The sequence below is a fragment of the Sinohyriopsis cumingii genome, chromosome 1 (genome assembly GCF_028554795.1).
Source record: "Sinohyriopsis cumingii isolate HCF-2022 chromosome 1, ASM2855479v2, whole genome shotgun sequence".
In the NCBI taxonomy this organism is placed as follows: domain Eukaryota; kingdom Metazoa; phylum Mollusca; class Bivalvia; order Unionida; family Unionidae; genus Sinohyriopsis; species Sinohyriopsis cumingii.
The window spans coordinates 80,579,146-80,594,671 of NC_142961.1; positions in this window are offsets into that span (position 1 = coordinate 80,579,146).

Sequence of the window (15,526 nt, forward strand, 5' to 3'; positions counted from 1 at the left end):
TCAAAAATCAACAAAAAAACAAACCATTTTACCCTTATAGTACATGTCTGTGTGTGAGTGTAGCTTCTTATTTTAAAATCAAAACTCAAAGACACTTACCTTATATCATTCATGTATTCTTTTCTCCATAGTTACAATCCAATTCACAATTCACCACAGAACACTTTAATTAAAAGTTCATTGACTTCTTCTTTCTCCTTGTTTAGTCTCTCTGTTTTTTGAATTTCTTCACCGTTTTTTCCTCATTTTCTTCCCTTCTTCTTTTCTTCTCCTGTTTCTTTGCTTCTTTTAAATAGAATTGTCTTCTTTCTTCCTCTTCTTCCTCTGAAGAATCCCTCTCTTCTTCCGAAGAATCCCTCTCTTCTTCTGAAGAATCCTTCTTTTCTTCTGACTCCTCTTGTTTCTTTTTTGGGCAATCTGGAGACCAATGTCCTTTTTCTTGACAATAATAACAGGTATCTTGACTTTTGTCTTTTTTAGCCCCAGTTTTTTTTCTTTTTTGACGGTCTGGACACTCTGAAGACCAATGCCTTTCTTCTGACAGATATAGCAAGTATCCTGACTTTTATCTCGAAAGGAAGGAGAGTAGTCCGTAGGCTGGTCTGAAGAGAATTTTCTAATGACCCCTCGCAAAGCTCTGACGAAACGTTCCATCTGGGTAGTCTCTTCCATCGTTGTGCTCGGTTTGAGAGTGAAATGAATAGTGAAAGGACAAGACACACACCCTTTTATATACGCTGGTTTGTCATGACTATAAATTAGTCTATGGTGTTTAAACTTGAGTCATTTGACGTTTTGCACTCAAGATGAAACGATCCTATTCATTCGAGAAGAAAGAAGAAGAAGAAGAAAGTAAGAGGCAGAAACGTGATCTATTGCCTCGTACCAGGGCTGAAATCTTGGCACAAATTCATGCCAGTGATTTTGAAGAGGACATGAGTGAACCAGAATCCGAACCCTCTAAACCAAGTTCACCACCCTTAGTCAACCCTGAAAAGTACTATTCCATTCGAGAGACGGAAAAGCGCTCCTTTAGAAAATTTAGAACCACGGCTTACACCTACACGGTGAAGTTTAAAGATTTCAAGGCGACGTACCCTTGGAGAAAGCAGAAGGGTTTAACACCGAGATGTGGGATTCTTTGCTCACCTCACTCAAGCGACAATGTCAACCCAAAGAAGACGATCGCTTGACACTATCCATAGATCACGACGGTTTGAAATCCCCTGTTTGGATCGAGTTTAGCAGACCCGCAGAACTAACCCCTTCCAAAGTCATGGACAAGATTCAACACGTACAACAATCTAATGACCAGTTTGACATCACCGATGGTAAAGCCACACTGAAAATGGCTCACGTCTCTCTTCCTCAAGGGACAGGACGCAAAAAGATGTTATTGGTGGACGACCTTCGCAACACCAAAAGAGTCTCGTCCGAATTAACAACCCTCAAGACCAGATGTGCTTAGCCCGTGCCATCGTGGTGGGACGAACCTATGCCAACAAGAACGACACGGCAGAATGGAAAAGAACCTGGGAGAACATTCGAAAATCGAACCGAACCAAACAACGAAACGAAGCAGAACTCCTGTTGCAACAAGCTGGCCTGTCCAAAGACACACCCTGTGGCATTCCTGAGATGCAAAAATTGCAAGATGCCCTAGCTCCACGCTACACCTTGAAAGTGCACCCTCAAGAAATGCGCGGACCTCTGTTGTTTCGAGGCCAAGACTTTAAGGACGGAAAATACATTCATGTTTATTATCACGATGACCATTTCGATACCATTACCACTATCACCGGATTCCTGGGATACAGATGTTACTGTGAGAAATGTGATTATGGTTATAACAATCGAGAGCAACACAAGCATTGTGGATGGAAATGCCCAGGATGTTTGGCCTCTCCACCCTGTCTGAGCGAAGAACCAGTGCCTTGTTCGACTTGTCTGCGCACGTTTGTCAGCCCTACCTGTTACCAACAACATTTGAAAACACAAGGTTCACAGAAGAAATGTGCTTGTCAACTCCTGAGATTGTGCCCTACGTGTTGACAAGGCATACGTACCAACAGTGCCAAGGCACACGTATGTCGAGGAAAGAAAAAATGTCACATTTGTCACCACATCGTCGACTTGGAACACCAATGCTACGTGCAAAAATACCAACCCCCACCAGAGAAAGAGGACGGTCACAAGAAGAAAGGCAATTTCATCTTTTTCGATTTCGAATGCATGCAAGAGACCGGCATTCACATTCCTAATTTCTGCGTGGCTCATCGAGCGTGCGAGAAGTGCATTCAAGAACCTATCTTCAGTCATTGCCCTCACTGCAGCAAGATTCCTGGAGGACGTGAAAAAATCTTTCGGGGACCGAACACGTTAGCCGATTTCGCTCGATGGGTCTTAGACCCCATCGACAAGACGTGGAGCCAAGAGGACATCGAACGTTACGGAGATTGTCATCGTCATGCCACGGTGATGGCTCACAATTTCTCCGGATACGATGGACAGTTTCTTTTGAGGTACTATACGGAACATGGCACCGAACGTCCTAAAGTCACTTTGAACGGAGCCAAAATCATTTTCATGCAAGTGGGACAAGTGCAGTTTAAAGATTCGATGAGTTACTTGGCCATGCCTTTGAGTCGAATGCCTAAAACGTTTGGAATGACAGAAATGGCTAAAGGGTACTTTCCACACTTTTTCAATACGGAAGCCAATCAAGCATGTTCTACCCCATTTACCTGAGGCTCATTATTACGACCCCGACAACATGCGTACCGAACAACGAGAAGATTTCTACGCTTGGTACCAAGCTCACGCCTCGGACCCTTTCGACTTTCAGGAAGAAATGTTAAAGTATTGTCGTTCCGACGTGGACATTTTACGACGTTGCTGTGGAAAATTTCGAGAACTGTTCATGGAACACGGAGGGGTCGATCCTTTGAAAGAAGCTTGCACCATTGCCAAAGCGTGTTCCTTAGTGTATCGACAACGATTCATGCCTGAAAACACCGTAGCTGTCATTAGCCCTCAAACGACCAACTTTGTCAAACGTCAATACTCGGTCAAAGCCCTACGTTGGTTACATTACTTGTGCGACAAGGAAGACAAGTGGATTCAGCATGCCCGCAACGGAGGGGGTGAAAAGACCATCGGAACGTATTCGGTCGATGGCTGGGACTTAGAAAACCCCAAGATCGTGTACGAGTTTAACGGTTGCTTATTTCACGGATGTCCCGTCTGCTACCCTGACCGAGACACTAAAAATCAGTTTTTCCAACGGATCATGGAAGACCTGTACCAGGACACTTGTCAGCGGCGCCTAAAGTTAGAACAGCAAGGATACCAAGTGGTGGAAATGTGGGAACACGAATACGATCACCGTTTGAAAACCGATCCCGAGTTTAAACGCCTCGTGGAAAGTTACCAGTTCATGGACCCGCTGAACCCGAGGGATAGTTTGTACGGAGGAAGGACCAATGCCACCTGTTTGCTGTACCAAGCCGACGAAGAGAAAGGAGAAGAAATCAAATACTTGGACGTGTGTTCGCTGTATCCCTACGTGTGCAAATATTGTCGCTTTCCTGTAGGGCACCCGCAATTGTTAACGGAACACATCGACCTGAAAAACATTCGACAATACGAAGGCTTGATCAAGTGCAAAGTTTTGCCTCCCACGAACCTATACCATCCCGTCTTACCTCACCATTGTCAAGGCAAACTGATGTTTCCCTTGTGCCGCACTTGTGCCGAAACGTGCAACCAAGATCAGCCTTGTCATCACACCCAGGAAGAACGGGCCTTGACGGGAACCTGGGTCAGCGTAGAATTGTTCAAAGCTCTGGACATGGGATACCAACTGTTAGAAGTGTACGAAATTTGCCACTTTCCCAAGACACAACAGTACAACAAGGGTGACCCTACTCAGAAAGGCATTTTCGCCGACTACGTGGATGCCTTTTTGAAACTGAAGCAAGAAGCCAGCGGCTATCCTTCCTGGTGTCACACTCCCGAAGACCAAATAAAATTCAAAGAGAAATACTATGAACAAGAAGGCATCACTTTAGACCACATCGAGAAAAACGAAGGCAGGCGATCGTTTGCCAAAGTGATGTTAAATTGCTTGTGGGGTAAAATGGCAAAACGACCGTGTTTACCCAAGACGGAATATTTGACAGAACCTTCCCGCTACTTCCAGATGATTCACGACAAAACCAAATACATGAAACACGTGGACGTCGTTCGAGAGGATTTGATCTTGGTCAATTACGAAGAAGATCTGGACTTTGTACAAGATGACCCTTTTGGAAATGTCATCATTGCGGCTTACGTGACAGCCCATGCTCGCTTAAAATTGTACGAAGCTTTAGAACTGTTAGGGGAACGCGTCCTGTACTTTGACACGGACAGTTGCATTTACATCCATCACCCGATTCAACATCACCCTGACATCGAAGGAGACCGTTTAGGAGCCTGGACAGACGAGCATCCCGACGACAAGATTCTAAGTTTCGTCAGTGGCGGCCCCAAAAATTACGGCTACGAATACCGGGACAAACAAGGAGAAGTGCACACGACGTGCAAAGTGAAAGGACTGACTCTGAATCATCGTACCAGTCGAGTGGTCAACTTTGGCGTATTGAAAGAAGCCTTGCAATCGGGAGAGGATGGAAACTTTAAAGTGACCACCTATCAACCGAACAAGATTGTACGTTTACCCACTCACCACATCGTCAGTCGACCCTTGGAAAAAGTCTATCAAATTGAATACCAGAAGCGAGTGCGACTTCCCAATCACTTTACGTTGCCGTACGGTCACGTCGGTATTGGTCTGTATATAAAAAGGAACCCTAGGCAAGATCGATAGTTCATTGAAGTAACTTACCATGTCGTTGACGAAGAAGAAACCAGATTGGTTTGGCTTGGACCCAAGAGGTGGCCCAGTATGCACGAGAGTTATTCAAGGAAAAAAGTTACTTTTCAACCCGTGTTAGTGACGGTGCCAGAAGAACCCGTCACCCAGGACGGGACTGTCGTGGACAGGCCTGAAAGACCCTTTCGGGAGGACACTTGTGTGACCTTACCCCCTACTATAGAACTGGTTAGAACTTTACCCAAAACATGTTGTACAGACACTTGTGTTTATTCCACGTTCATGGTTATCATGTGCCTTTTATTCTTGTACTTAAGCCTTTGGCTTTTATGTATTTTTGTCTTTCGTATTCATGTTTGAAAAAAAACATTCAATAAACGTGTTCTGAAAAAAAGTATATAAACTCTTGTCTTGTTTGTTTTCGTGTCACAAGTGACATTTCTCACACTATGGCTACCTCTGCTGTCTCTGCTCCCTCTTCCTCTACTGTCAAAGTCATCGACGAACACTTAGATCGTGCCAGTTGGGAGGCTTTGTATCTTCGCCATCCCTTTAACATGCTCATTGCTGGACCTAGCGGTTCAGGCAAAACCGAATTCGTCAAACGTTTGATCGAACATAAACATCATTTGATCGATCGGCCACCTCAACGAATCGTGTGGTGTTACAAAGAGTGGCAATCGGCGTACAGCCTCTTGCGAGAAAGTCAAGGCGATTCCATCGTGTTTGTGGAAGGCATTCCTAAAGAAGACGACGGCATCGTCTCTGACTCCCGTCAAACCCATTTGGTCATTTTTGACGACATGTTAGGAGAAGACGAAGAAGAAATTAAACTGTGGTTCACGCGCAAAGGGCATCACCGTAATGCCAGTGTCGTTTACATCACCCAAAATTTGTTTCAACAAAGTAAAGCCCATCGCACCATCAGTCTCAATGCGCATTACGTGGTCTTGTTTAAAAGCCCTCGAGATAAATCGCAAGTGCAAGTCTTAGTCAAACAGTTAGGAACGCCTTGGCTGACTCAGGCGTACGACGATGCCACTCAAACTCCACACGCCTATTTACTCGTCGATTTGAAACCTACGACTCCCGAGGAGTTGCGATTTCGTACCCACTTGTTTCACCACTGGTGCCAAGACGGAGGGCCTGTCCTGTACACGTCTCCGTCCTCGACTTCATTTCACTCCACATAAAAAAAAATCTATAAAAACCTCAGACCCTTTTTCGTCTGTCTCACTCTCAGTGCGAACATGACGTCCCTTCAGTCGCATCTTCCCGTCAAATTGATTCATGCCTTGTATGGCATCAGTCGAGAAAAAGATCCACAAACACGAGCTCGTGTCTTAGAAGCTAGTCTCAAAGAAGTCTTACGATGGTTCACGGTGACGGCACGTCAATTACTCCAAGGAATCATTCAGATTCCTCATCAAACCAAACGCTTTTTTGATCGAAACAAAGTCGCTTTGGTCCAACTGGCCGATCCCCGCATCGATACTCAAACCAAAAAACAAATCATTTTGAAACCTGGAGGGAGCGGTACTCTAGGAGGGGTCATCATTCGCTCACTCTTAAGATGGAATCCTAATGCCCCCAAAGTTATACCCAAGGCAAAAGTCCAACGAAGCCCCAAGAAGAAAAAGACCAGGTCCCCAAGGAGAACTTCTCCAGTGGCAGGACCCTCCTCTGACCAGACACCACCACCCCGGAAAAATAAAAGAAGCCCCCAGAAAAAAAAACAGAGAAAAAGTCCCCAGAAAAAGAAAAGTCCACAGAAAACTAGTCGCAAGAGAGGCACTTCGGCCAGGACGCAACCTTACACTCGCAAACCACGACCTGCCACGGCGGTGACTGCGTCTCCGGCAGCCTCACGTTTGTCCACTTCTCCGTTAATGACACCCAGAACTGAAGAGTACTTGGAGACGTTGATCACACCAAGAACTTCTCCGTTGATGACCCCCAAAAGAACTTCCCCAGTGGCAGGACCTTCCAATTTAGTGGCAGTGGCTGCTGCTCACAAAGTACCTTCTCCCAAAATCAAAGTTCAAGAAAGATGGGGCATGTTACAAAGTTTACTGGATTTGTCCAAGCAAGAACTGGCTCGATTTAGTCCGTTACGTACCCCTGCACGACGTGTCATGCCTGTCCTCAAACTAATACGACGTCAAGACAATCAGTGGCGACGCGTTCCAGTATAAAAAAGGCCTGTGACCAAGTCGGGGTATCAGTGTTTTTTGGTGCTCCTGAAGACTCAAAGATGTCATCCTCCAGAAAACCCCAAGGAAAGAAAAGGAAAGGACTGCCACCACGTTTAGCCAAACATGGGGACATGTTATCTGTCCTGTCCAAAGCTTCTCCACCCCTACGAAAAAAACTCATTCAAACGGCCTCCAAAGAGGTCATCGATACCGTGTGCGAATGTTGTTTGAACGTTTTGAAAGGCACGATCCCTTTGTCCAAACACCAGAAACAATGCTTAGGCAAACATCGTGACGTTCTTCGCCAAATGGTTCAAAAGAAAATTCCCATTCGTCAAAAAAAGAAGATGTTAGTGCAACGTGGAGGTATTTTGCCTCTCTTGTTAGGCCCCATACTGAAAGGAGTCTTGGGAACCATGTTGGGAGGACTGGTGGGAACAAGATAAAAAGGCCTCGGAAGTTCCAAGATCTCAGAATCGACCCCTGACAACCCCATGGAAGGACGAAAACTAGCTTTAGTGCCTTACAAACGTTGGATGGAATACCATCGGTGGCAAGAACAACACACCCCGCATTTACCTCCCAATCCCAATTTGAGCGAGATGTCCCAGTTAGAACACGAATTGCAGTCCTTGATGGATCGCCAAGATTTGTCCGAAACAGAAAAATCGCAAAAGTACGGTCAACTCTTGCAACGACTGCAACTCTTTCACCAGAAAGCTTTAGACGAAACAGCTCTACCCACTCTGAAAGATTTTAAGACCTTGATGAAAAGTCCAGCACCAGTACCAGTACCAGTACCAGTGTCCAAGACAGAAAAAGGAAAAGAAGAAGAAGAAGAAGGGTTTCAAACTCCACCAGAAAAAGTACGCAAGTTAACAACACCACCTACCTCCAGAATTGGATGGATTAAAAAGATGATGGCCACCCCTTCTTCATCACAAGAGAAAAAGAAAGTGAAGACAGAAGTGAAACAAGAACCGATATCCCCCGCTCAGACATCCTCCTCCTCTTTAACACCTATTGCCGGTCGCACACGCAAAGCATTGCAATCCAAGAAAATACCCCAGGAGAAAAAGAGTAGCATCCTCCAAGAGTGGGTGCCTTATTAACACACCAACCAGCACAAAAAAATGGAAAAAGTCTTAGCCAGCATTTACTACGATCCCTCGCATCCTGCAGGTTACGCAGGAGTTCAAAAATTGTATCGTGCTGCCAAAACGCGACTGAAAAGTCTCCGTTTACCTCAAGTGCAACGATGGTTACAAGAACAAGCTACCTACACTTTACACAAACCCATTCGACGCAAGTTTGCCAGAAGTCGCACCCGAGTGGAAGGCATCGATCATCAATGGCAAGCCGATTTAGCCGATGTCTCTCATTTGGCCAGCTACAATCGTGGCTACAAATATTTGTTTTGTGTCATCGACGTCTTTTCCAAATTTGCCTGGGTCGTGCCCTTGACTTCCAAATCGAGCAGCGAGTTAGTGCGAGCCCTGCAACGAGTGTTGAAACAAAGCGGTCGTCACCCTCTTCGATGGCAAACGGACAAAGGCACCGAATTTCTGAACCAAGCTTTCCAAAAAGAATTAAAGAAACGTGACATTCATTTTTTTACCACCGAGAATCCCGAAACCAAAGCCAGCATCGTGGAACGTTTTCAACGCACTTTGAAAGAACGCATGTGGAAATATTTTACGCATCACCACACTCTGAAGTACATCGACATCTTACCGCACCTGGTGCAAGCGTACAACCAATCTTACCATCGAAGCATCGGACGTGCCCCGCAAGACGTGACTCCCGAGAACGAAGTGCTGGTGTTTGAGCGTCTGTTTGGTACGTCCCCGACGAGGGCTGTCCCCAAGAAAAGTGGAATGTTGGCCGTAGGAGATTGGGTGCGCATTGGCAAAACCAAACGCACTTTCGACAAAGGTTACTTACCTAACTGGACGACCGAATTGTTTCGCGTCACTGGACGAGTGCATGGCCGTCATCCTACCGTCTATAAATTGGAAGACATGAACGGAGAAGTGCTCAAAGGAACGTTTTATTTGCCCGAGTTACAACGTGTCACCAAAAAAGAAGACGACGTGTCAAAGAAGTCAAAGTACGTTGGAAAGGATATCCACCCAGTTTTGATTCTTGGATCGACGCTTCGCAAGTCATCGACTATAAAAAGAAGTGACCATCATGCCTTTTCACACAGACGCAGCTACGTCGACCACTCCTCCTTCACCTAGTTCTTCTGTGCAAGATTTACAAAAACAACCCTTGTGGGTGTGGTGTGGAGAACGTGTGCCTAAAACGCAAATCGTCTTTTTCTGCCAAATCTTCGTGGTGTATTGTGTCATCGGGGCAGCCATCGCCAATTTGAGTTTGCAACAAGGAGACAAACAATTGTGGACCATTTTATTGAGCAGTTGCATCGGTTACCTGCTTCCTAATCCCTCCCTGAAATTCACCTCGAACGGGAACCCCGGGAACCTTGTGTCCAGTGCCAGTGCCAGTCACCACTTCAACCACAACCAGAACCCCATTTTAGACGGAGACACGCCTCTGACGTCCACTAACCCCTCGGACAGCCACAGAACTCTGGAAGTATGAGTCACCAAAACCAATTTTACTTAACTTTACCCAGTGACAGTTCCATGGAGGTGTTTCCCAAGAACACGTTGTGCTGTTACACGGCCAAATTACCTCAGGCCATCCAGTTAGATCACGAAGCCCATTGGGAAGTGGCTTTAGTAGAAATGATTCACCCGACCCAAGTCCTGAATGTCCTTCCCAATCAAAATGTTTTTGATGTGGAAGTTCATGACGAGCAAATGCAACAGTGGATGGATAGCAATGTCAAATATGACAAGAAAACCCGTACACAAAAGTACACCACCTATCACTTGTTCATTCCCCCAGGCTATTATTTTAGTGGTCAACATTTGGTCAGCACCATAGCCTCCAGGTTTAATGTCGTGTTTCTGAAAGCTTTGGAGGATGTCAACAAAAGTGTCACCATGGAGTACCACAAAACAGCTCGTCGCTTCTTGATGAAATTTGAACGAAGTAAAATCATGTCCATTTTATTTTGTCCTGAATTGTTTGACATGTTGGGCGGAGACATGGACATGAGAAAGGCCATGCTCAAGAAAAACGAATTGCCCATCGTTTACGACAACGAGTCTTTTAGCAAGTTATTTCGTGCCCCGGTAGAACTGAACCAAGAACTGAATTTGATGTTCGTGTATTCCGATGTGGTGGAGTACAACGTGGTGGGACACACCTCCGTACCGTTACTGCGTGTCATTCCTTTCAAAGTGGATTCTGCCACGAACACTGACGAGGAAGGTGGAAACACTTACCACGTCGACCGCGAATTTGTCCATCCTCACTATTTGCCTGTCAGTAAGTCGTATTTGGACACGGTCAACATTGCTATAAAAGGAGATCTGGGACAAAATATTCCATTCACCAAAGGAAAAGTCACGGTGAAACTCCATTTTCGAAAACGGTTCTCTCACGACTCGTAAGTAAGTCATGTATCCAGTGTACCAAGGGGTTGCACGACAGCGAGGACACGGTTTAGGAGACATGTTAAAATCGGCCTTTCGTTCGGTGGCCCCGGTGTTGAAACCGATGGTGACACGCGGATTGCACGCCTTGAAAGATGCGGCACTGACGCAAGGCAAAGAATTTCTCCAAAATGTCATCATCGACAAACAAAACCCTAAAGAAGCCTTCATGAGGGCAGGCAAAAATGTCTTGCTGCAAACGGGCAAAGACATTTTAGGCCAACGAGAGACACCTATAAATGCCCTGCACGGTACCGAGTCAAGCATTCAGCAAGGACAAGGCAGAAAGAGACGACGAAGAAAACACCCTTTCACCAGACTTCAAGCGAGAAAGGCCAAGAAAAGAAGAACCGTTCGAGACTTAGACGTTTTCGATTATTGAGAAAAGAGACAAAAAAAAATGATGCACGAGAATCTTGCGCTTGTTCCAAGACGGAACTGGACCTGTTTGCCATGCCCCCCACGATGATGACGATGCAAGAATCCCAGTGGGTGGAATTTCACCCCGTCTCCTCACTGACCGATTCCGCTCCCATCGAGTTTGAAATCAAAGGACAGCCCGAAGATTACATCGATCTGAATAGCAGTTACTTGTACCTGAAAGTCAAAATTCTAGATAAGACTGGAGGTGCTATAGACGATGAAGCAGTAGCTCCCGTCAACAATTTCATGCATTCCTTGTTCAGTGGAGTGGACTTGTACTTGAATAACAAACTGGTCAGTAGCAGCATGGATACTTACCCTTATCGTGCCTACCTGGAAAATCTCTTGACGTACGGAATAGATGCCAAGAACACTCATCTCAATGCCTGTGTGGTATGGGAAGCTGACGAACCTACCAAGTTTGAAATATTGGAAACTGATGAAAAGAAAGACAACAATGATGGATTTCTAGAACGAAGAAAGAGAATCACGGGAGCCGACACAAGTTTAGAACTGATGGATCTTTTGCATTTGGACATGTGGTTGCAAGAAAAGTATTTGCTGAACGGGGTGGATGTCCGCCTGAGACTGAATCGTAGCAGTGCCGCTTTCCATTTGATGGCTGATAGTGACGGTTACAAAACCAAAATCCTAGAAGCCAGACTCTACGTACGCCGTGTGGAAGTGTTACCTAAAGTGGGAAACGACATCAGTCAGACGTTGAGCAGAACGACTGCCAAGTATCCCATACGACGCGTGGAAGTGAAAACCTTCACCATTCCCAAGGGACAGCGATCCATGATCGAAGATCATCTGTTCCAAGGACAGTTACCCAAACGTTTGATCGTTGGTATCGTCGAGAATACAGCCTTCAACGGAGCTGCCGAAAAAAATCATTTCTACTTTCAACACTTTGGCGTGTCCAAAATCGAAGTCAGTCGCGATGGCAAGACCTTGTGTACCCGACCTTTCGAACCTGACTTTACCAAGAAGAATTACTTGAGATCGTACTTGTCCCTGTACGAAGCCACCGGACAGTTAGGAACCAATACCAGTCACGGTATTACGTACGAGGATTATGCAGGAGGCTACGCTTTGTGGGCTTTCGATTTCACTCCAGACCAAGGCAGCGACGAGGGACATTTCCACCCTATAAAATCCGGCCAGATTCGTGTGGAAATTTAGTTTAAAGACCCAGACCCTGATGAAACGGTGAACGTCATCCTGTATGCAGAATTCGATAATACCATAGAAATCAACAGTTTGAGAGAAGTCATCCTAGATTACTAGAAACCATGGAAGACTGTTATCCCTCTTTACCTAGTGGAGAAACTTTTAGTGTTGGATTATTATTAAAAAATGTTGGAGTTGTTGTTGTTTAGTGTTAAGTGATTTTTGAATAAAAAATGTTGTGTTTTGAAAAATTGTTTGATGTTATATTGTTGGATTATTGTTAAAAATGTTAGAGTTGTTGTTTAGTGTTAAGTGATTTTTGAATAAAAAATGTTGTGTTTTGAAAAAAATGCCTTTGTCTTTTGTTTAGCTATAAGAATGTTGGATTGATGCTCTTTCATTTCTTACTATCCCTCTCATGACATTCACTAAACGTTGCGACTCAAAAACCGTGTGGGGGATGTTTTCCTTCACGTCCGCGCTTTGACTTTAAGAACCGGGGTTGTTTCCAGTCTAACCATCCATTGTCGACTCATCCTCCTACGAAGATGTGCTCCAAACTAGCTAAGCTCAACGAAGCCTACGTGAATTTGCATAGGGTCAGACACAGTCTGATACCGAAGCCAGAAGAAATAGAGAATGTGAGAATGTTAAAAATCACTGAAGACCTGATAGAAGAGCTCTTCAGAGAAGAAATGAACAGGGAAAAAGAAGAATGGACAGAGAAGTACAGACTTCAGAGACAGCAGCAACAACAACAGCAGCAGCAACCTGAAGCTGACAGAGGCTTTGTCGATTGTCGTATCGACACCAAAGAGTTCTTCTTCTCTTTCCGAAGAAGCAGACCTATCGCCAGAAAGTCTATCCTCAGAGGACATCGCATTCTTAGAAACTAAAAAAGAATGCCATAGCAAACAAAAAAACAGCCCTTTTCAGGGCTACCCAATACTCTAGAAAAGAAATAACAATCCATTTGCCAATGTGTGTAGGTAGAGTAGTGTGAAAATAAACACTAACTCTTTTTTAAAAAAATGTGAGGGTATGTGTTTGTGTGTTTGTGTTTGTAAGTGGTTAAGTAAGTTGGTATGGATAGTAGATTAAAATGATGTCCTTTTTTTTGGTGTTTGAGGTGTAAATTTGGGGTTAGATTGGATTGCTTTGCGTATGTGGATAGTCTATTGAAGTGATTTATAAAAATTTTTAAAATAGTGATGGGAAGCGTAAAAAAAGTGAGTGATTGTTTCTTTTAGGTCCGCGCGTTGTTTCTTTTGGTCATGATCTAGGTAAGATCAATTTTATGTTTCTTAGGGGGATGTTTTCCTTCACGTCCGCGCTTTCACTATAAATTGAAACTCGCTGGGCAGTCCAACTACCCTTGTTGATTGATCAACACCAAAAATGAACACGAGACTGGAGAACTGTTGGAACTTAATGTGCATCTGGAATATGCCAGGCGCATATTAAATGAACTGGCCGCGGAAGCCATTGTGGAGGAGGGAAGGATAAGAGAGGAGGAGGAAAGAAGAAACAAAGAAGAGGAGGAGAGAAGATATAAAGAAGAAGAGGAAAGAAGATACAAAGAGGAGGAGAGAAGATACAAAGAAGAGGAGGAGGAGGAGGAAAAGGAGAGAATAAGAAGAAATTTCAGAATCCCAGAAACCGAAAATTGGGATTCTGAAGCCACATATCCTGCCTCTGCTCTCTCCCCCCAAAAGGTAAAAAGTAACTGGGGGATAAGATGTGTATGCGGCGCCAGGCTTGGAAGGTGCCACCATTAACCAGGTGTCCATGAAGTTCAAAAAAAAAACAGCCCTTTTCAGGGCTACCCAATACTCTAGAAAGGAAATAACGATCGATTTGCCAATGTGTGTAGGTAGAGTAGTGTGAATATAAACACTCTTTTTTCATAGTGCGAGGGTATGTGTTTGTGTTTGTAACTGCTCACGTACGATTGTGTGGATAGTAGATTATGGATTTTGTTTATTGTTTCTTAGCGTATGTGGAGAGTATAGTTTGGGTTTTGTAACCGCTCACGTACGATTGTGTGGATAGTAGATTATGGATTTTGTTTATTGTTTCTTAGCTTATGTGGAGAGTATAGTTTGGGTTTTGTAACCGCTAACGTACGATTGTGTGGATAGTAGATTATGGATTTTGTTTATTGTTTCTTAGCGTATGTGGAGAGTATAGTTTGGATTTTGTAACCGCTCACGTACGATTGTGTGGATAGTAGATTATGGATTTTGTTTATTGTTTCTTAGCGTATGTGGAGAGTATAGTTTGGGTTTTGTAACCGCTCACGTACGATTGTGTGGATAGTAGATTATGGATTTTGTTTATTGTTTCTTAGCTTATGTGGAGAGTATAGTTTGGGTTTTGTAACCGCTAACGTACGATTGTGTGGATAGTAGATTATGGATTTTGTTTATTGTTTCTTAGCGTATGTGGAGAGTATAGTTTGGGTTTTGTAACCGCTCACGTACGATTGTGTGGATAGTAGATTATGGATTTTGTTTATTGTTTCTTAGCGTATGTGGAGAGTATAGTTTGGGTTTTGTAACCGCTCACGTACGATTGTGTGGATAGTAGATTATGGATTTTGTTTATTGTTTCTTAGCGTATGTGGAGAGTATAGTTTGGGTTTTGTAACAGCTCACGTACGATTGTGTGGATAGTAGATTATGGATTTTGTTTATTGTTTCTTAGCGTATGTGGAGAGTATAGTTTGGGTTTTGTAACAGCTCACGTACGATTGTGGATAGTAGATTATGGATTTTGTTTATTGTTTCTTAGCGTATGTGGAGAGTATAGTTTGGGTTTTATTATATGAAATGAGAAAAGTAGGGGATGTTTTCCTTCACGTCCGCGCGTTGCTGTTTCTTTGGTCATGATCTAGGTAAGATCAATTTTATGTTTTAGGGGGATGTTTTCCTTCACGTCCGCGCTTTCACTATAAGAACCCACAGTATTCGTCGTTCAAACCATTCTACAAAGAAGATGGCTTCTAACCAAATGGACAAAATACAAACATTGCAAGACGTTTTAGACAACTTAGGAATGATGGAACAGATGTTAATAAGACTCGTTGAAGACCATTATTCCTATAGTCCCCATCGTGTAAAGATGGAAATTAATAACTTAAAAAAGGTAAAGGACAAGATTAGTGGTGTCATGAAAGAGATAAAGGAGGAGAAGGAGGATGAAGAGGAAAGAATAAGAATAAGCAAATGGAACGAAAAAATTGAAAAAGAAGAAGAAAATGAGAAGAGGAAGAAAGAAGAGGAGGAAGA